The sequence below is a fragment of the Ranitomeya variabilis genome, chromosome 1 (assembly GCF_051348905.1).
Source record: "Ranitomeya variabilis isolate aRanVar5 chromosome 1, aRanVar5.hap1, whole genome shotgun sequence".
Taxonomy (NCBI): domain Eukaryota; kingdom Metazoa; phylum Chordata; class Amphibia; order Anura; family Dendrobatidae; genus Ranitomeya; species Ranitomeya variabilis.
The window spans coordinates 391,350,522-391,374,482 of NC_135232.1; the positions used below are offsets into that span (position 1 = coordinate 391,350,522).

At 40.6% G+C, this 23,961-nt stretch overlaps 1 protein-coding gene across 5 annotated transcripts in view; it reads right to left on the reverse strand.

Moving 5' to 3' along the window:
* PIP5K1B (phosphatidylinositol-4-phosphate 5-kinase type 1 beta) overlaps positions 1–20,618 on the reverse strand; it is a 166,688-nt gene extending 146,070 nt beyond the window's left edge. For 2 of the 5 annotated variants that reach the window (XM_077249077.1, XM_077249075.1), the window contains exon 1: positions 20,335–20,618. The gene's annotated coding sequence lies outside the window, so the exon portion shown is untranslated. The remainder of the gene's footprint in view (positions 1–20,334) is intronic. The other 3 variants (XM_077249080.1, XM_077249076.1, XM_077249078.1) reach the window with 2 other exon arrangements.
* Between the last annotated feature and the right edge of the window lie 3,343 nt (positions 20,619–23,961).

The following is a 23,961-nucleotide window of genomic DNA, read 5'->3' on the forward strand; positions in this document are numbered from 1 at the left end:
CTGCTGATATACATCATAGCTCACCTCTTTATCGAAATAGCTGCTGGTGGAGGAGCATGTGATCAGACCTGTCCATCAGCCGCCTCCAACTTAAAGATACTGCTCACAGGAACACTGTTTTTCAGTTGGAAGAGGCTGATGGACAGGTATGGCCACATACTCCTCCATTAGAAAACATTTTGAGAAGAGGAGAATATCCCAGCAGAGATAATTATAAAAAATTTTTTGGGGAAAAACAAAAGAAAAAAAACAGCTAAGTAAAAACATACAATTTTACTTTTATACTATTGCGTAGTAATAGGGCACTAAATACACTTTCTTGTATGCCACAGTAAATGAGGAAGCACTAATCAGAAAGCTGCTAATAAATTCGGTAATGGAATATTTCTACCGTGCTGAATATTGCTTATGGTATTTGACTCAGACTCTGTTTTGTTATAAAGCTACAAACCTATAAAAAATAAAAGAGATAGCTGTTTCCTCAGAAAAATAACTAGGCCAGTGCTACCAAGCTCACGATGGTTGTTTTATAAGCAGTCTATAAAATAACAATAGTTCCCATGAGAAGTGCTTTCTTTTTCTCCCACTACAGATGATGAGTTGCCACATTAACCCACAACGTAAAGGTCACATAGTAGCATCTAATGGATTGCAATGGACATTGTGAACTGTAATATAAAGTCTTGACTCTTCTGTAATTAAAGCACAGGATCTGACATTCAGTTCAGCACTGAACAATGCTGACACATTTCCTAAGTCCTGTTACACACTGACAAATAGAAATGATTAGTTTCTATAATACTAAAGCTTTTTTTTATGGTATATTCCTGATGTATTTCTGGAAAATAAGTAAAGTATTTTTCGGACTATAAGACACACTTTTTTCCCCAAAATTTTTTGGGAAACGGGGGTGCGTCTTATAGTTGGAATGTACCGTACTTACAATTAGCGAGGTGGCAGCAGGAGTCGGGCGATTCTTCGTGGTCTGATGCTGCAGGGTGAAGATGTAACTCCCAACCTGGTGCAGCAGGTTCAGCAGGTTCGGCGGTCCCCGATGGTGTGGGGGCTTCGGCGACATTTTGTGAAAGCCAAGAACCCCGCACTTTCATTGCCTCAACACTGTGGCAAAATGGCCGCCGGACGAAGGCTGCGCATGCGTAGATTGAGATCTCAGGAGACGAGATCTCGTTGCCGAGACCTCAATCTGCACCTCCGGTAAAATGGCCACCGGATGGAGGAGGCGCATGTGCAGGTTGAAATTTTGGCAGTCCCCGCACCACCGAGCACCGCCGAACCTGCACACCAGCCTTGGGATGGGATTTCCAGAAGACCACCGCATCGCGGTAATGGATGTGCAGGGGCTTCAGGCTTTCACAAAATGTCGGCAGAACCCCCGCACCACCGAGCACCACCAGTGCTGCCTCACCAGTTTGGGTCATATCATCACCGAACCACCAAACACCCCCTGTGACTCCGCTCCACCAGAGCTGCTGATCCCCAAGGTAAGCTGAAATCAGGACTGTAAGATGACCCCCATTTGACTCATTAATTTTTTTCCCCATTTTCCTTCTAAAAATTTGGGTGTGTCTTATGGGCCGAAAAATACGGTAGATCAATTCGAAATATTTGCCAATGGAAATGTTATGCTTGTACTTTGTTATTATGCTTTGATATAGAAAAGCATGGTTAACAGTACCTGTTGTGTATCCGCTTTTTGGGCTCCCCTGGTGGTTGCTGGTGGTATTGGTGACTTGTTTGCACTTTGCTGCTTCTGTTCACCTGCTTCCATCAGCGTTTGGGAGTTTCCTATTTAGCCTTGCTCTCCAGTCATTTCCTTGCCGGTCATCATTGTAACCAGAGCCTTCGGTTGCATGTTCCTGCTACTAGTCTGCTGATCAGCTAAGTGGACTTTGTCCTTTTGTTTTGTATCTTTTGTCCAGTTTGCAGTTTTTGTAATTCTCTGTAGCTGGAAGCTCTTGCGGGCTGAAATTGCCACTCCTGTGTCATGAGTTGACACAGGAGTCTTAAAGTAATTTCAGGATGGTTTTTGAAAGGGTTTTCAGTTGACCGTGAAGTCCTCTTTTGTATCCTTCTGCTATCTAGTAAGTGGACCTCTCTTTGCTAAATCTACTTTCATACTGTGTATGTCTTTTCCTCTTAATTCACCGTTATTACATGTGGGGGGCTGCTATCATCTTTTGGGGTATTTCCCTAGAGGTAAGCCAGGTCTGTTTCTTCCTCTACCAGGTGTAGTTAGTCCTCCGGCTGGCGCGTGGCATTTAGGAAGCCGTAGGTATGCTCCCTGGCTACTATTAGTTGTGTGGTAGATTTAGCTCACGGTCAACTCGAGTTTCCATCACCCGAGAGCTCGTTCGTTATTTATATGTTTCTTACGTTCCCTTGCCATTGGGAACCATGACAAGTACCCTTGAAACATGTCAGAAGTTTTGTTTGGTCGGGATCCTGGTGCTGAGACTCCTACTGATCACTAAAAGGGGCAAAAGTGCTCAGCCACGGTGTGCTAAACACAGCCTCAATAGGAAATCTAAGGGTCTGATACACCATTTGCAATTTCTTGAACTCAATCTTCTTTTTTTAACTTTTACTCACTAACTTTTTTAGCGTCAAATTCTTCAAAATGGCACACGCACTTCGAAAAATCAAAATAAATAATACCCTTTATTTTTGTCTTCAGCTAGATTTGGGGACTTTTCAGCACAAAAAGTAAAACATCCTTAAATAAGTCGCATGTTTGTCTTAAAAATGCATCAACTTGAAAAGTCCCCTGGAAACCTTACTCAAGGCAATGAAAAAAATGATACAAGTTGCATTTCATAAATCTGGATGAGGAAAATTATACTGGGAGAAAAAAGAAAAGTTACTTTTCTTATTTGTCTTGTGGTATTAGTTGCTGTTTTTGGCGCAAGATACAAAAAATGTTGTATGCGTTTCATGAATTTGGCAGAAAGTCATAAATAGTCTTGGCGTACTCTCCACCCCCAGGCCTACGTTCACATTTCTGACTAGGCCAAATTTTACAATTCTGACCAGTCACTATATGTGGCAATAACTGTAATGTTTCAACGGATCCCAGTGATTCTGGGACTGTTTTTTCATGATACATTGAACGTAGTGTTAGTGGTAAATTTAGGTTGATATTTTTTGCGTTTGTTTGTTAAAATATCAGCATTTTGGCACAAATTTTGAAAATGTCGTAATTAACTAATTTTTATGCCCTTAAATCAAATAGTTATACCACACAAAGCAGTTAATGCATATCATTTATCACGAGTCTACATTACATCAGCATGATTTTTTACATTTTTTTTGTTATGAAGTTAAAAGGGTTAAAAGATGATCAGAAATTTCTTGTTTTTCCAACATTTACAAAACCAATTTTTTAGGGACCACATCCCATTTGAAGTGGCTTTGAGGGCCTATGTATCAGAAAATAACCCAAACTGACAACACATTAAATATTGCACATCTCAAAGTGCTTGGAACAACATGCAATACGTTTAATAACCCTTCAGGTGCTTCACAGGAAGTAAAGCAATTAAGAAGGAAAAAAATGAAAATTTTACTTCTCACAAAAATGTTGCTTTAGCCCCAAATTTTGCATTTTCACAAGTGTAACATGAGAATGTTTTGTTGTGCAATTTCTCCTGAGTACACAGATACCCCATATGTGGTGGGAAACTACTGATAGTCTACACGACACAGCTTGGAATTTAAAGGCGCACCATTTGACTTTTGGAATGCAAAATTGTCTGGAATAGATAGCGGACAAGTTTGCACAGCCCCTGATCTCCTTAAACAGTGGAAACTCCCCACAAGTGACCCCATTCCCTCAAGGAATTTATCTAGCTATGTGGTGAGCACCTTGAACCGAAAGGTGCTTCACAGAATTTTATAATGTTGAGCCATGAAAATAAAAAATAATTTTTCCCCCCAAAATTTTGCTTTAGCCCCAATTTTTTTATTTTCACAAGAGCAATAGGAAAAAATAGACAGCAAAATTTGTTGTGCAATTTCTCCTCACTACGCAGATACCCCATATGTGGTGGAAAACTAGTATTTGGGCGCATGGCAGGGCTCGGAAGAGAAGGATCACCATTTGATCTTTGGATGAAATATATAGCAGATACCATGTTGCGTTTGGAGAGCGTTTGATGTGCCTAAACAGTGGAAACCCCCACAAATGACCTCATTTTGAAAGCTATACCTCTCAAGAAATTCATCTAGGTGAGACGTGAGCATTTTTAAACTTAAGGCGATTTAGAGAATTGTATAACATTGGGCCAAGTAAATTATTATTATTTATTATTATAGCACCATTTATTCCTTCATGATTTACATGTGAAGTAAATGGAAAATTACTATTTTTTCCACTAAAATGTTGCTTTAGCCCAAAACAGTTTGTTATGCAATTTCTCCTGAGTTGATCAATACCCCATATGTGATCAAAAGCTACTTTTGAGGCACAGTGCAAAGCTCAGAAGGGAAGGAGCGCCATATTGTTGTGCAGATTTTGCTGGAATGGTTTGAAGGTGCCCTGTCACATTGGCAGAGCTCTTGAGGTGCCAGAATAGCAGAACCTTCTGTAAGTGACCCTACTTTAAAAACAATATCTTTCAATTTATTAATCTAGGGGTGCAGTGATCATGGTGACACCACAACATTTTATACCATCTGGTGATGAAGAAAGAATAATTACATTTTTACCACTAAAATGTTGTTTGATCCCCAAGTTGTAAATTTTTATAATGGCTAATAAGAAAAAATGGACCTCATAGATTGTTGTGCTGTTTCTCCTGAGTGCGCCAATACTCTACATATAATGGGAAATACTTTTCAGGCACAGTGGAAAGTTTATAAGAGCCATATTATATTGCAGACTTTACTGTTATGGTTTCCGGGAGTCTTGACCTACAGACTGCAGCCTTGATTCATCAGAGAGTTTTCTCCAGAATTCTGGAGTAAAACTTCTTGAAGTGTTTTAAAATTTTTGAGCAACTCGAAGTTGCTCAAAGATTGTGTGACTCTTGGAGTTTTTACATCAGTCTTGGCCAGCGCTGACATCTTTTATAAAAGTGGGCAGAATTTGAACAGGGTGTAACCCTACCAACTGGACAAATTCTACCTAATGTACGCCACAAAAGTTACGTAAATTATATAATAATTGTATGATAAAAATCTTGCTATATCTAGAAAGTACATGCTTATATTCATGCCAAATAATGATCATAGCTACAATTTATTCTGTTGCCTTCCACAACTTATTACAAGTTATGCAGTTATTATGGCAAGGAAAACAATGTGGTTATCAATGTTTTGTGTCACATTTTACACATATTGCATACATTTTACCTAAACTACATAACATTTTCACACAAGACCTTAAAAGTAGATAAAACGAAATCAAACAAATGGGTCAAAAATATTAAACTTTGTCATTTTTAAATGAGGAAAATAATCCAACATGAAAAGACTGTGAATAGCAAAAGTGTGTGATCCTTTAAGATTAGCACATAATTTTCATGGAAAAATAGAGTAAGGTGTTTTAAGTCAATGAAATGACATTCATCATGATATACAATCTCAGAAGAAGAGTTGTTGATGCTCATTAGACTACAAAACATTACAAAAACATCTCTAAAGAATTTAAACTCTACCAATTCAGTCAGTTTGTGTACAAATGGAGGAAATTCAATACCATTTTCCCAGAAGAAGTCAACCATCAAAGATCACTTCATAGCAATGCACATAAGTAGTCTGCAAGGTCATAAAGGAACCCAAGGTTCCTTATTAGCAACTAAAGGCCTTGCTCTCATTAGCTGTTGTTAATGTTTATGAGTCCATCATCATGAGGACAGTGAACAACAAAGGTGTGCATGGAAGGACAACAAGGAGAAAGTCACTGCTCTCCAAAAAGAACATTGCTGCCTGTCTGCTAAAGTTCGCCTGGACATGGCAAAAGGATATTGGAACAATGTTTTGTGGATGGAAGAGACCAAAATAGAGCTTTATGCTTTAAATGAAAAGCGATATGTTTGAAAAGAAAAAAAAACAAGGATTTAGTAAAAAGCAAAGGTTCATAGACGTGTGATATTGTCTAATATTTTTGACTCATTTGTTTTACTTGGCTCTTTTTATCCACTTTTTTGAAAATTAGATGTAGTTTTAGGACAGATTTATGTAGACATATGAACAATTCTGAACTATAGTGGGATGTATGGTAGTGAAAATCACTTGTGGGAAGAGAGGATCATGAATTTTTATTTCCAATAAGCCATATCCATTCTCAGAATGCACCATTTTAGTCTTTCTTCTTTAACGAGGGAGAGCTTTCAAAATTGTTACTTGGAAAATTGGTAATGTAGATTAATTCAAAATGAAGTAGTTAACAATAACAGTCAGATTGGAGCTTTTATTTTAAAAAGGGGGCTGTAAAATGAGACCTAGGAGCTGATAAATTCCTGTGGACATCCCCTTTCCTTTGCACCAGTTTTAACAACTATCCAATAAGCAGTAGATTGACCTACAGTCCTATTTAAAATCATAAATAACACTGCTATGTAGATGTGTTTGTATTTTATCTATTAAAGGGATTTGAGTAGGGAAAGAGTAGGGAATGTTATTAAATAAAGAAGCAAGCATTGCTTATGCCCTAAGTCCTACCTCTTTAGTGCCACCATTTTGGTGGCCTCACCAATAACATGAGTAATGACAATCCATCCAGTATTCAGTGACAACTACAGGATGATCATAGACCATCAGAGCAGGAAGAAGAGGGAATTCAAAGGGATAGTATTGCTTATTTTTTTTATTTTCTACTGTTAAGTGTTAAGTACATAGTCTCCAAACCAGTGGAGCACAGAAACGAAGAGACCTACAGTCATAAGCAGAATTTCCCTAAGAGGCAATAGCTTTCAGAGTTTGTAAGAAAATAGAAAAACTCTGTGAAACGTAATATTGATTCAGTATAATTTTGTTGAGCAAGGCTTTTAGCAGAAGCAGCCAAACTAAGCACAAGCTCTGTTAAATGCTGATGTTTAAAGCCACGTGTGCACTGACAGAGCAGTATATCAAGACTTTCAATGCCTTGAGCAAAATGCAAGTTGACAGTGCTTTTATGGTTGCCTTCACTGTGGAATTTCTGCAGCTATATTACGTGAGCTGGAACAGATTGTGCCTTGGAAAAAAATAACAATTCATTTTACCTAAAGCATAAAAGATCCAAATAAATATATGGAATAATATTTAGCAGCGGTGTTATGTACCTAGGAAACGCTAGCTGCAAATAAAGCAACGCTTAGTGGGAAATTAACGTCCATGCAGGCAAGACGCTTCTCTACATCAGCAAATCAGAATATTGCAGTTTTCCAAAATGACAGGCAGTAAAGTAACTGCAAAGAAGCAGGTGCCATGACCTGTGACACTCAGCTGTGGCAGGAGGGGAGCTGAGAAATGATATTTTGTAATGTGTGTGTAACGCTGTCATACAAGGAGAGATTAGAGTGCATGGGCAGTTAGGATGCTAAGCAGTGACCGACAACAAAGACATATGATACTGAAGTTACACATCACACAATGCTCTGGGTGTGTTACTAACTGTCATTATAAATAATAGCATGAAACAAGGACATCTATCACTAGCTTATGAATCTAATAATAATAATATATTGAAAGCTCCCCTGGGATATTTCTGTTGTTGGTTTCTGCAGAAAAATCCGCAGCAGCAAAAAATGTTGTTTACCTGTTTTTGATTTGTGCTTTATTCTTCTTTTCATTTACACCTTTTTAAAGTCTACACCTCTTTTTTTAATACTATATATATATATATATATATATATATATATATATATATATATACAAAAAATGTCCATAAGAAATAATGAGGGCACTCACCGCCTGCGATAGAAAATGGTTCCTTTATTGAAGATAAAACATCCAGATAACGGTCATGGCCGGGGGAGAGGCAACTCGTGCGAGCAGGGGTGGACTACGGCCGTTTCGCGCTGTCTTGCGCTTCTACGTGGACCCGTAGAAGCGCAAGACAGCGCGAAACGGCCGTAGTCCACCCCTGCTCGCACGAGTTGCCTCTCCCCCGGCCATGACCGTTATCTGGATGTTTTATCTTCAATAAAGGAACCATTTTCTATCGCAGGCGGTGAGTGCCCTCATTATTTCTTATGGACATTTTTTGTATTTAAAAGACTGTTTTTCTGGAAGGAGCACCCCGCAGTTATATGATGTTTTGCAGCACAGAAGCCATCGTTGTTCCCGCAGTGGTTAAATGTGCGATTTTGACCCGATTGGGGTAGTGCCGCTATTTTTCAGCTTTTTGGACTTTATATATATATATATGTGTACATGTCTGCCGTTATGAGCAGGGTTTGGGGTTTCCAGATGAGTGGCCTATTCATCAATTGAGATTTTTTGAAAAATTACAACATTTTTGTGCAAAAGTGCTCCTGTAACTAGGGCTATGGAGTCGGGAGTCATGGAGTCGGTGTTCATTTTGGTGGAGGTGGAGTTCGTACAAAATGGACCGACTCCCGAAAATATATACCATATATACTCGAGTATAAGCCGACCTGAGTATAAGCCGAGGCACCTAAATTTGCCACGAAAAACTGGCCGGCCGTAAAGTAAAAGCAGAGCACAGCGGTGACGTCACCGCTGTGCTGTGCTTTACGGCCGGCCGGCGCTCACAGTCAGTGCGGGAAGCAGACGGCCAGGGACATGATGGACATCAGAAGGTGAGTATGTACTGGTTTTTTTTTACATTTGCAATGGTAACCAGGGTAAATATCGGGTTACTAAGGGCGGCCCTGCGCTTAGTAACCCGATATTTACCCTGGTTACCATTGTAAAACATTGCTGGCATCGTTGCTTTTGCTGTCAAACACGACAATACACGCCGATCTGACGACCAAATAAAGTTCTGGACTTTCAACAACGACCAGCGATATCACAGCAGGATCCAGATCGCTGCTGCGTGTCAAACACAACGATATCGCTATCCAGGATGCTGCAACGTCACGGATCGCTATCGTTATCGTTGCAAAGTCATTTAGTGTGAAGGTACCTTAAGTCACAAAACACGTTAAAAACAAATCTAGAGCATTTTTTATTTTGTGGAAAAATGTCTGAATCAATGAGCTATTTGGAAGAATTTTACGCACAGAACAACAATGAATAGCACAAGACAAAAAAAAGACAAATAAAATTATAAATGATGAATCTTGCCCAATGTATATTGACTGACTAGTCTGATGTGGGTCGGTTTCTCCCCGCTTCCCATGACTGACAGGTCTCCTACTATGTACACACATAAGAATACATATATAGAAACATTTCTCTTTTGTGTCCACCATTTTTGTGCAGAGTTGATATACAGAAAAACACAATTGTCTGCTGCTATCTGCGTTGATACAATGCAGTTTACTGTCGACAAGATGGTGGTGGGGACTTTCTAACTTTGCTATGGAGACCTAAGAATACTAATTAGTTACGTCCCTGAGTAGCATTCAACCAAATATAAATACAATATCAGATACTGTAAATCACTTTCTATGGATAATAATAGTAGCTGTTTATACTTAACGGCTGAGACACTAACAATTGTTTGCTTTGATGCCAAAAAAATCTGACTTGTATTTAATAGAATGTGATAAGGAGACAATGGATTTAGACTGAACCCGAAAATCTCTTGCTGGAGTAATGGTCTACTGGATCAACATAATTAGTCTTAGGCCTCTTTCACACTTCCGTCTTTCAGCTCCCGTCACAATCTGCCATTTTTTGAGAATGCAGGATCCTGCAAAAAAATTTGCTGGATCCAGCATTTTCTCATAGGGTACTTTCACACTAGCGTCGGTACGGACCTGTCGCAGTGTGTCGGGCTGACGTACCGACGCATACTGTGAAATAAAATCACAACGGGGGCAGCGGATGCAGTTTTTCAATGCATCCGCTGACCCATTGTGAATTGCGGGGAGGAGAGGGCGGAGTTTCGGCCGCACATGCGCGGTCAAAAATGGCGGACACGACGCACAAAATAACGTTACATGGAATTTTTTTTGTGCCGACGGTCCACCAAAACACGATGCATCCGTCGCACGACAGATGCGACATGTGGCAATCCGTCGCAATGCGTCGCTAATGAAAGTAAATGGAGAAAAACCGCATCCTGCGGGCAACTTTGCAGGATGCGTTCTTTCTCCAAAACGACGCATTGCGACGTGCGTCGAACGACGCTAGTGTGAAAGTACCCATAGACTTGTATTAGCGACGGATTGTGATGGATGGCCATCCGTTTCATCCATCTTTCACTGGATCCTGCATAAAAAATGGTACGTCGGGCAGAGAAAACATTCAGAGGAACGTTTTTTCTGCACATCGTAAAATCGGTCGGCGACGCATCCTGCGCTGCGCTGCCCGTCACTGGCTACAATAGTAGCCTAAGGGCGCAGGATGCGTCGCTGCCTGTGAAAAGCAGGAATCCAGCGACAGATCCCGCCTTTTCAAAGAGAGCATGCGTGGAATAATTTCCCGTCAGGGAAATTCTCTCTCGCTCGCTCTCTTTCTCTTTTTACTATTGATGCTGCCTATGCAGCAGTAGGTGACAATACTGCGATTTTTAATTTTTTTTTAACCTGGTTTGTGTTGTGTATGTGTTTTTGCAGCGGAAAACTGCTGCGAAAACACATACACAACAGGTGCACATAGCCTCGACGGCTCCGTCAGAAAGACGGGCCCAGTGCACACGTTTTCCACAATCTGCACAGGATCCATCATTTCAATGTCTTGACGGATCCTGTGCAGATTTGGAAGATGGAAGTGTGAAAGAAGCCTTAGTCCAAAGGAAAAATATTTAGAACTAGCTGTACTACCCGGCTTCGCCCGGGTTAATGACTGCTGTTAGCAAAATAGAATGTGTTAACAAAAATTTATTCTGCACACAAAAACCACAAAACAAATAGATAGAAATGTAATTATTAAAAGGCAAAAACTAAGCTAATAGAAGCATTTCACAACATATATTTGCTTTGTTATACTGAGAATGTCTTTGTTGCCTATATTAACCAATCAGAGCTCAGGTTAATTAACTGTAGCAAAATAGAAGCTGAGCTGTGATTGGTTGCTATTGGCAGCCTGATAAATCCCCAGCCAACAGGAAGCCCTCCCCCCTGGCAGTATATATTAGCTCACACATACACATAATAGACTGGTCATGTGACTGACAGCTGCCGTATTTCCTATATGGTACATTTGTTGCTCTTGTAGTTTGTCTGCTTATTAATCAGATTTTTATTTTTGAAGGGCAATACCAGACTTGTGTGTGTTTTAGGGCGAGTTTCATGTGTCAAGTTGTGTGTGTTGAGTTGCGTGTGGCGACATGCATGTAGCGACTTTTGTGAGATGAGTTTTGTGTGGCGACATGCGTGTAGCAACATTTTGTGTGTCGAGTTGCATGTGACAGGTTAGTGTAGCAAGTTGTGTGCAGCAAGATTTGTGCATGGCAAGTTTTGCGCGTGGCGAGTTTTATGTGTGGTGCGTTTTGAGTATGTGCAAGTTTTGTGTGAGGCAACTTTTGCATGTGGTGCAACTTTTGTACATGTGGCAATTTTTCTGTGTGTGCAAGTTTTGCATGAGGTGAGTTTTCCATGAGGTGAGTTTTGCACGTGTGGCGAGTTTTGCGTGAGCCTAGTTTTGCATATGGCGAGTTTTGCATGTAGCGAGTTTTGCGCGTTGCGAGTTTTGAGTGGTGACTTTTGTGTTTCGACTTTTATGTGGCGAGGTTGGTGTGTGTGTGGTGAAATGTGTGCTGAGGGTGGTATATGTGTTCAAGCACGTGGTAGTGTGTGGCGCATTTTGTGTTTGTGTTCATATCCCCGTGTGTGGTAAGTATCCCATGTCGGGGCCCCACCTTAGCAACTGTATGGTATATACTCTTTGTCGCCATCGCTCTCATTCTTTAAGTCCTCATTGTTCACATCTGGCAGCTGTCAATTTTCCTCCAACACTTTTCCCTTCACTTTTTCCCCATTATGTAGATAGGGGCAAAATTGTTTGGTGAATTGGAACGCGCGGGGTTAAAATTTCACCTCACAACATAGCCTATGACGCTCTCGGGTCCAGACGTGTGACTGTGCAAAATTTTGTGGCTGTAGCTGCGACGGTGCAGATGCCAATCCCGGACATACACACATACATACATACACACATTCAGCTTTATATATTAGATATACCTGTATGTAATCTCCTGTATATAGTATATACCTGTGTGTCATCTCACCTATATATAGTATATATCTGTGTGTCATCTCCTCCTGTATATAGTATATTCCTGTATGTCATCTCCTCCTATGCATAGCATATACCAGTATGTCATCTCCTCCTGTATATACTATATACATGTAGGTAATCTGCTCCTGTATATAGTATATACCTGTGTGTCATCTCCTCCTGTATATAGTATATACCTGTATGTCATCTCCTCCTGTATGTAGTATGTACCTGTATGTCATCTCCTCCTCTATATAGTATATACCTGTGTGTCATCTCTCCTGTATATAGTATATATCTGTGTCATCTCCTCCTGTATATAGTATATACCTGTGTGTCATCTCCCCTGTAAATAGTATATACCTGTGTGTCATCTCCTCCTGTATATAGTATATAGCTGTATGTCATCTCCTCCTGTATTAGCCCTCGTTCACACATTATTTGGTCAGTATTTTTACCTCAGCATTTGTAAGCTAAAATGGCAGCCTGATAAATCCCCAGCCAACAGTAAGCCCACCCCCTGGCAGTATATATTAGCTCACACATACACATAATAGACTGGTCATGTGACTGACAGCTGCCAGATTCCTATATGGTACATTTGTTGCTCTTGTAGTTTGTCTGCTTATTAATCAGATTTTTATTTTTGAAGGATAATACCAGACTTGTGTGTGTTTTAGGGCGAGTTTCGTGTGTCAAGTTGTGTGTGTTGAGTTGCGTGTGGCGACATGCATGTAGGGACTTTTGTGAGATGAGTTTTGTGTGGCGACATGCGTGTAGCAACTTTTTGTGTGTCGAGTTGCATGTGACAGGTTAGTGTAGCAAGTTGTGTGCAGCAAGTTTTGCGCATGGCGAGTTTTGCGCGTGGCGAGTTTTATGTGTGGTGCCTTTTGAGTATGTGCAAGTTTTGTGTGAGGCAACTTTTGCATGTGTTGCAACTTTTGTGCATGTGGCAATTTTTCTGCGTGTGGCAATTTTTCTGCGTGTGCAAGTTTTGCGTGTGGCGAGTTTTCCATGAGGTGAGTTTTGCACGTGTGGCGAGTTTTGCATGTGGAGAGTTTTGCGCGCGGCGAGTTTTGAGCGGCGACTTTTGTGTTTCTACTTTTATGTGGCGAGGTTGGTGTATGTGTGGTGAAATGTGCGCTGAGGGTGGTATATGTGTTCGAGCACGTGGTAGTGTGTGGTGCATTTTGTGTGTGTGTTCATATCCCCGTGGTGGTGTGGTGATTATCCCATGTTGGGGCCCCACCTTAGCAACTGTACAGTATATACTCTTTGGCGCCATCGCTGTCATTCTTTAAGTCCCCTTTGTTCACATCTGGCAGCTGTTAATTTGCCTCCAACACTTTTCCTTTCATTTTTTCCCCATTATATAGATAGGGGCAAAATTGTTTGGTGAATTGGAAAGCGCGGGGTTAAAATTTCACCTCACAACATAGCTTTGACGCTCTCAGGGTCCAGACGTGTGACTGTGCAAAATTTTGTGCCTGTAGCTGCGACGCCTCCAACACTTTTCCTTTCACTTTTTCCCCATTATGTAGATAGGGGCAAAATTGTTTGGTGAATTGGAAAGCGCGGGGTTAAAATTTCACCTCACAACATAGCCTATGACGCTCTCGGGGTCCAGACGTGTGACTGTGCAAAATTTTGTGGCTGTAGCTGCGACGGTTCAGATGCCAATCCCGGACATACATACATACATACATACATACATACACACACACATACACACATTCAGCTTTATATATTAGATTGAGAGTCCTCAGTGGTTGATACCTTTTAATGGCTAACTGAAAGGATGGTAACAAAGTAGTCCAAAGGAAACATTACACTTAATCCTTGCCAGCCTTGCCAGCCTAAAAGGGATTGTTCTTTCTACCAAATAGGGATATGTTTTATGTGATAAAATTATCCACAATATAATATTAATGAAAATACGACAATTAGGTATGCTATTTATCCATTCATAGACATATGCTATATTGAGGGATGGGACATGCTGTCTTCAAACGCTATCAGTAATGAAACTGTGCATTGATTGTCTACATCTCAATGTCATGCCCTTGACATTTTTCAGCAAAACCAAGTAATATTCACCTTACTGATCCTCAGCTACTCCTGTGTCGTTGCTTCCTGAGTCACCCCACCTGTCTTTGTATTCTGTTCTCTAGAGATAACATATTGACACACACAGGTCACCACTGCAGGCGATCACCGTCTCTGCTATTTATGTCAGTGGTGTCAACTGTAGCCAGTTATTGGCTCATGTCAGAACTGAAACATAAAGGCTGTAGGCTCGAATAAGAGATCGGCGGGGTACCATGACACAGTGGCACAAGATAGCAAGGGGATTAGTAAGGCATTGTTTTTTTGTCTTATGCCTAAAACTTATAAGCTTATTCTAAGCTTTTGGTAAACATACGAAAACTTTAATCTGTAATAATATAAGGTAGCAATAAACTGCACATTTTAGAGTAAAACATCAATCTTGACTTTTAAGATTAGGCTTAAATTGTTCAGCAGATAACCACTATACACTTAAACAAATGTCACATCAGTTAAGGTACCTTCACACGAAGCGACGCTGCAGCGATAGCGACAACGATGCCGATCGCTGCAGCGTCGCTGTTTGATCGCTGGAGAGCTGTCACACAGACCGCTCTCCAGCGACCAACGATGCCGAGGTCCCCGGGTAACCAGGGTAAACATCAGGTTGCTAAGCGCAGGGCCGCGCTTAGTAACCCGATGTTTACCCTGGTTACCAGCGTAAAAGTAAAAAAAACAAACAGTACATGCTCACCTGCTCGTCCTCCAGCGTCTGCTTCCTGACACTGACTGAGCTCCGGCCCTAACAGCAGAGCGGTGACGTCACCGCTGTGCTTTCACTTTCACTTTAGGGCCGGTGCTCAGTCAGTGTCAGGAAGCAGACGCTGGAGGACGAGCAGGTGAGCATGCACTGTTTGTTTTTTTTACTTTTACGCTGGTAACCAGGGTAAACATTGGGTTACTAAGCGCGGCCCTGCGCTTGGTAACCCGATGTTTACCCTGGTTACCAGTGTAAAACATCGCTGGTATCGTTGCTTTTGCTTTTAAACACAACGATACACAGCGATCGGACGACCAAATAAAGTTCTGGACTTTATTCAGCAACCAGCGACATCACAGCAGGATCCTGATCGCTGCTGCGTGTCAAACGAAACAATATCGCTAGCCAGGACGCTGCAACGTCACGGATCGCTAGCGATGTCGTTTCGTGTGAAGGTACCTTTATTCCAGTGCTGCTTAAATTATCCAGACAGGAGGTCATCACAGTTTAGTCTATATCTACACACACTATTTGTCTACCAAGAAATGTCACCAGATCTTGCTATACAGGTTTTGCTGGGCAGAGCTTCGTAACACAATATACTGTACAGTTAGGGCTCAAAGTTTTGAGACCACGTCATTGTTTTTAGAGCTTCTAGTCAAATGTTTCTATGATTACTGAAGTACAATGATAAGAATTTAATACATTTTTACACTTTTATTGAGAAATACATCAAATTTAAGCACAAAAATTGTGATCAGTTCCATACACTGATTAGGATGTAAAAACTCAGAAGCAGCAAGATTTGTTAAAAAAAAATTGTCAGCAATAAAGGATGAAAATACCTCTTGTAACAGAATAATTCATTCATTATACTTTACCTATTGCTTTGAAGCTAGTATGTTTCCTGCCTATCAAGTGACCCTTTAATGTGGTGTATAGCATTTATCAGTAGAGGCCTAATAAATGGAAATCCCGGGTTTAATTGATAGGTAATGAATCTGTTGAGTACTAATTAAAGAATTTGTCTCAAAAAGACTATCCTTTTTTTAAAGACAGATGCCTTGGAGATCATCTATGTCCAGCTCCTGGAAGCCTTTTCCAAAAGCAGCCATCTCAGGGGAATGCTGGCATAATCTTAATTTACCTCAATTAAGATCTCCGTACACATTATATAAAAGTTTGACAAACCCTTCAATTTTGTGGAACCAGTTGATTCTGGGGTGTGTATGTAGATCTCTTGAGTCTTCCCAGACAGATGTCAGGGGAGAAAAGGATTGATCAATGAAATGTTATCTCCCAATCCTTTGTCATGGAAGATAAGCACCTGCCACATCATTCCTGTCAGAGGCTTCTATTCCTCTCCTCATTTAAGAACACTCAGCAAAGGGTTCATGTGCATAGGGGAGTTGGAAGATGGTCGACAACTATCTTATGTGTGAGGTCCCATTTCGTAAATGATACGCGTTTACAATTGGATATAGATAATTTTCTGCAGGTCATTTGCAGATTCAGCTAACTTTAGAGAGTACTGCTGGGATTTCTGTGGTGATCATTCACATAAGAATAGCAATAGATACCGCTAATATGTTCTGGATCTTGTGATGAGTGAATTAATTCTCAGAACTTTGGACCAGTAGCCTGGTTAGTATACCATGGCCAACGGATGGCAACCCTGTTAACCATCACTTATTTGTCAGTGTTCCTGGCCCTCTTGATTAGCTAACATGGCGCAACATCTAGTATGCATCATATCTTAACAATGATGCTGCGCCAGCCATTTAGTCAAAAGAGGAGCTGGAGATATCGACAGTTAGGAGTATACGTTTCCAGTCTAGCTGCCATGGAATACTAACCTGGCTGATTCACCAAAGTCCTGAGAGTCGATTTGCTTTCTCTAGCTGGATCTGCAACTGATCTGCAGGTAAATATCTTATGTGAATAGTCAGTTGTTTTTACATGCGAATACGGGTGAGTATTGAGCACCAAAAAGAGACCACAAAGAGACTCCTTTTACTGCCAATGGGACAGGTGTGTTGACATTGACATGATGGTGGCAATCATCCATTGCGGTATTGAAACGGAATCAGTAAGTGACTTGTCACTTATAAAAGCAGCTTCCATGTGAATTTCCCCCATAGACAGAAATATGCAAATTGTCTCTTCAAAGAGGAAGAGGACTTGAACTTAAGTGCCATCTATTGGAAGTAGAAATCCTACAAGTCAATATAGACCCTTTAACAAGCCTTGCAATATGACTTAGCATAAAAGCCAAATGAGAATCCCAATTGCAAACATCATGTTTCGGGGTATTGCCCCTCATCAGTGCAAAATATGAGATCTGATTTGGCAAGGTGAGAGACTAAGTAAAACCCAGAGACAGAGTAAGCTCAACTAAAAGTCTATTGTAGAAATACAACTTCCCAACTTGGAAAACCTTTGTATGACCTTACCATAAGAGGTGTAGCATGGAAACAAACGAATACAACCGTATATGTGGACATCATATAGACGAAATGTTAACTACATTACTGCTATATAGACTGTACTTAAAAAAACAAAGATATTTAGTACAAAGTTTGGCTGAATTGGAGTCTCCATCGGCCAATTGCAAGGCAATCTTTGTAGTTGTGAAACTATGCTTTTAGACTAAAACTTACAAATTAACATATAGGTAGGATTCAACTCTAATCAAAAACATCCTCAGACAGATGGGATGAGTGCTCAGATAATATGGAGGCAATCACTTATTCCCAAGTATATACTATAGCAAGATGAAATACATGTACAGGTAGGTTGCGTGACTGCATTGCTACTAGAATACACATAAAATTACAACTGCACTCTGAGCATGCTACGTTATACGTGAGCAATGAATATGTGGATTTTGAACTATGGTAACACTATATACTCTACATTATGTAATTGAAATACGTAGTGCACAGATTAACATATTGGATTTATAGGTTTGGCATAATGAAGGAAGGTTTTACACTTATACTCATGTATGTATCTTCTTACCTTTAGTTTCAAGGCTTACACCATTCAGCGTCAGGTAAACAGACATAATAACCTTGCTAGCAACCTTTATCCCAGAAGGACAGCCAGAAGAAGGCTGCAAATCAGTCAACATACTTTATGTTCTACAGTAAAACCCTGGGTTTCGTAATCTAAAATGGCCTAGAAAGTTAATAACAATAAGGGCTGTTCCTTCTATGCTAGTATGTATTGCTGTGAAGTGACATATGTGCTCCTTCAAGCATAAATATCTCAAAATCTGTAAAAACTTATTCTAAATGTATTGAAGAAAATTCCAAACCTTGAAATAAAGACATTATCTTAGTGTGTGCACTCTTGTACATATCACGAGGAGACATATCATTGGTGCAACATGTGCAGCCGGACAGGAGCCCAAGTAGTAAGAGGGCCCACTTGTACCCAGGTATGGACTGGGGCTGAAATTCCGTCCTGGCATTTGAAATCAGTCAGACCCATGTTGTCCCCATCCCCATGAACCAGATGGGATATATTACTAATATTACCCTGGATGGAGGAAAGGAAGATTTTCTACAAGACCAATATGTTAAATGATTTCCATGGCCTGTTGGGGTAAGTGACGGAGTCAGCAACTTTGTGCTCCATCACAATTCTTAACAGTATGGGTATCTTAAGAATACCAATTCTGTTAACAACGTAGCAGGCAAGGCAGCCCATGACCAGACAGGCCCTTCTGGCATTTGCCAGAATTGTCAGATGGCCAGTCCACTCCTGCTTGTACCTCTAGAGCAGGTGGAATTATGTATTTTTATGAGTTTGGACTGCAAAGAGCCCATATATTGTTCTTGCACAGGGGTCCTCCGCTGTCTGAGTCTGCACCTGGTACATATGCATCTCAAATAGCGTGAATACTCTGTGTATCTACAATGTGCTGTATTATTAGCCTTTATTTTACTATTTCAGAGCAAGCATCTGTAAATCAACTTATTGGGAAGCAGGTAAGGGAGCTATTATGTGCCCACATGGGAGCGATATGCAGAAGTACAAGGGTGCTTCCTAGCCTTGAGGCCCACACAAACCACTGAGGTGCATCATTGAGGTTTATTATAGAAATGAATGTCATTTCTTCACATACTATAGGCCATTGATAGAAAATATGATGCTACATTATAATTCCACTCTTATAAGGCCAGATTTTTATGACAAAACATTTACAATTCAGCGTCAAGTGCAAGTCTCACTATATATACATCCGTCATTACAATGTGCTAAGAGTCGGTGTCTGTCGTGTGAAATAAACAAGACTTGGTGTCTGACATCCAGACATTTTCTGCAGATTTAGATGCTGCTCACATAGTACTGTGGCATATATATTAGATCCTGCTGGAAGTCTGCACACCCGTAGAGTAAAAGTCGATTCAGTCACACAATCTACTAAATCACACCTTCTGCACAGCAGAAAACGTCAAAGTCCAAGCACAATATACAGTAATTGTTAGCGCAAGGACAAACATCTTGTGCACAGTACACTGTGTGCCAAGGTAGGCAGGCAAAGGAGGTGGACCTGCAAAGGGGGGTGACGGAGAAGAGGAGACCACTGTGGGGGGTTTTAAGAGATGGATGAGGAATGAGATGAGAAGGTAAACAGGAAAGAGAAATTCAGCATTCATATGTCAAGGGTACACAAATGTAAAACATGACATGTTTCCATATATGTTCTCAATGTGATGCCACTAAGAAATGTAAACTGCCGTTTTCTAGATTAAGGACTAATTGAGTAACGCACTGGAATATAAACTTACATATGAAGTTAGGGCACACAGAGAATTAGTTATCCAAAGCTAAAGTAATGCATATGTACACACACATACGTATATTTATGTATATATATACAGATATATGTATATATATGTGATAAATATATTATCATTATTATTAATTCTAAGCGCTATTAATTCCAGGGTGCTGTACATGTGAAAAAGGTGCAAACAGGGTTTACACCACATAACATACGTATAACAACATACAACATAAGGTAGCAAACAAGTCCAATAAACATGACAAATTGTGTCAGATTGGCAGAGATGAAGGTTGTAATGATAACCAGCACAACTACAAATGCCATTAAAGGTGAAATTGTATGTTCATAGTGAAAATGATAGGAGCGGAAAGGGGAAGAAGAAGCCCACTATTAGCATCTCACCAGGCAATAATGTGCCAAACTTGGCGCTCACCTTATTGATGATATGGTCCGCTAAGTGCTGGGATTCTGTCAACATGTCAAATCCATGATCTGTCCTCCCTTCTGTCACATAAAACCAAAATGCGACAGTTTTCTGTGTGCAATAAGAGCCAGTCTCCGAGACGCACAGTTCCTGCATGCAATGTGTTGTTCACTACATAATATGCCTACATTCGCTGTGACACTGAGCCGCCCCCGCCTGTCTGATGGTGGCTCACACACATACACACATACAGAATTGCACTGCTACTCCAGCAGGCTCCTCCTGACTGGCCCAAACCCCCTCCCTGCTTCATTGCTTCCTTCCACTAAGCATTGCATTCTCATACAGAAAGCCAGTGTACTGCAGACATACAGAGCCCATATTATACATTGTGTGCGGCTCACAAGGCCACAGGCAGATCCGCCAGCAATGACTCACAGCTGCAAGCACTACTGCATGAGAAAAGAAAGACCTCTAAAGGTCTGTGGAGGGAACGCCGCATAATCTGGGTGCTTGCATGGGTTAATCCTAGAGCCCCATCCACAATACTGGTTGTTACTGAAACTCGGCCTATAATTGATAACTAATAAATGGCATCCACCTAAATATACCCTCATTTCTTGATGTTCTTCCTGCAATGATAAAAGGCATTATTATAAGGTGGAACATACGGCGGTAATTGCAATTTACCGCTTTACCTCACAGAAATGTGGATGGACCAATTCTTGGGAGAAAACCCATCAACGTGAGAAGAATTGATGCTGTTTTGTATGGAGGAATTGGCTAAAATTCCTCCAGTCCAACGTACAGGACTTATCAATAATTACTGAAAATTTTTAGATGCAGTTATTGCTGCACAAGAGGGATCACACAAGATACAGACAGCAAAGGTTCACATACTTTTGACACTCACAGACATATGATATTGGATTATTTTCCTAAAATAAAAATGACAAAGTGTAATATTTTTATCTGATTTGATTGATTTAGTTCTCTTTATCTATTTTTAGGACTTTTTAGGTTAAATTTCTGCAGGAATATGAACAATATTTAGAATTGCGAGTCCTCGGTGGTTGATATCTTTTAATGGCTAACTGAAATCATGATAACAATTTCCAAGCTGTACAGGCTACTCAGGTCTCTCTGAAGAGACCTGAGTAGTCTCAAACGCTTGCAATTTGTTACCATCTTTTCAGTTAGCCATTAAAATATATCAACCACTGAGGACTCTCAATTCTAAATATTTTTCTATCTACTGGCTAACACGGTACCAAGATATATATCTTTCCTGCAGGAATATGAAAAATTGTGAAGAGTTTGCAAACTTTCAAGCACCGCTGTATGTTTTGGTAAAGCTGAGTGGCACATTAACAATGACTGATGTGTCCTCTGCACTGTGCAGTGCCTGGAATGTGAGCTGTAAAACTAAGCTTTATTGTATTCTCCCTCATGCACACTGCCTGACAGGATTTTTTTTTTCTTGCCCGAGTCTAGCGCCCTCTAGTGTAAATTTGTGATCGCACAACCAGTGGTTTGTGACAGGATTTATTAGGGCTGTTTTTCATCTGTCAGTTTTATAGCCCAACAAACATAAATATAACTCATAAAACCAAAAAGTCTCACTTGAATATGGGCAAAATCGCTATTATATATATACATAAGAGTGAGTAATAGTCAATAATACCAATAACATATGGGTGCCCAAGAGGAAAAGATCAAATGAGAAAAAGAACGGGGTATTAATGCAAATATATGGTTTTATTACACATATAAATATACAGACATAAAGTGCATGATGAAGTAAGACAACCAAAGACTGTCGGCAATACGATGGTAATGTGCCGATTAAAAGGAAAAAATGAAAAAAACTGTGTGGTCACCGGCGTGACAGCACTTGGCGCAATGAAATTGTATGCGCCACAATTTCGTATCTATCTGATAGAGGTACAAAGCTATATAGGTAATGGCTGTAATAACTCACAGTGAGATCTTAGGAGCATGCTGGATACAACGCTAACGTAACTAATACCATGAGTGGAAGTAAAGTGTATAGGTTAGTCGTCCACCATGAACAGCCAGAAAAATAGTTAGATCGTATTACCTTCAGACATGGTGCGGATGGTGTGCTAGAACGCCGGTGAACCACACAGAAGCCTCGACGCGCGTTTCACCGTCCTCGGCTTCGTCAGGAGGCACACCATCCGCACCATGTCTGAAGGTAATACGATCTAACTATTTTTCTGGCTGTTCATGGTGGACGACTAACCTATACACTTTACTTCCACTCATGGTATTAGTTACGTTAGCGTTGTATCCAGCATGCTCCTAAGATCTCACTGTGAGTTATTACAGCCATTACCTATATAGCTTTGTACCTCTATCAGATAGATACGAAATTGTGGCGCATACAATTTCATTGCGCCAAGTGCTGTCACGCCGGTGACCACACAGTTTTTTTCATTTTTTCCTTTTAATCGGCACATTACCATCGTATTGCCGACAGTCTTTGGTTGTCTTACTTCATCATGCACTTTATGTCTGTATATTTATATGTGTAATAAAACCATATATTTGCATTAATACCCCGTTCTTTTTCTCATTTGATCTTTTCCTCTTGGGCACCCATATGTTATTGGTATTATTGACTATTACTCACTCTTATGTATATATATAATAGCGATTTTGCCCATATTCAAGTGAGACTTTTTGGTTTTATGTATATGGCTTTAGGGGTATGGTCCCAAGTAGCTATGGTGACCATATTGTAGGTTCTTATAAATATAACTCAGTTAGGCTTTGGTAAATTAAGGAAAGGTGGCAAAAACACACAAAATGTATAATCTTTAATGGCCTGATGTTCTGGACCAGAAGGATTATATATTTTCACCTTGGGGAGATGTGGGTTGGGAACCAGATCAATCATTATCTCTTTGTGGTGGTAATTTTTCAGATTTGGATACAGAAAATACATCAGCAAAACTTCTGAATATATGAGGTAAACCATTGGGTAATGCTCTAGAAATGTACATTTCTGCTGACACTCAGGGCTCCAGCACACAATATCACACTGCTGCCAGTCAATGACCGGGTTATGTTTAAGCATGGCTGACCTCAGCTATCTGCAACCTGTGTGATTGCACAGGGCGCAGGCCTCCAGACTCCAGTTAGGAGTGCAATGCTATTTTTTTTGTACTTATTATTCACTCTTCTGATGACTTCCTATGAATCCTGCATTTTTCTTGCAGCGGGTGAGGCACATCGAGGGAGCTAAAGCTTGATAGGCTGCAAGTGGAACACCCAACCAGGGCGGTGGGGTACTCGGTACCGGGTGCGGTCTCAACGGGGATGTCACAGTGGCTGCGACACGGTCCGCGGCCCTGGGCGCCCAATTAAAGGGGAACGGTCTTTTAAGGGGAATTGTGAATAAAGTCTATTTTCGTGACACCACCTGTGGTTCTCGGTCAGTAGGGACCGACGCCGCTTAAAGGGGTCCTCTGGGGTGATGGTATGGCGGCTGGATGGTGACGCTTCCCACACGTGAAGCAGGGTCTCCAGGGCTCCCAAGGTGTGTTGCAAGGGTGTTGTATGCCGACGAATAAGTGGAGGACACAAGTGGTAAAGTCTTTACTAGGTTTA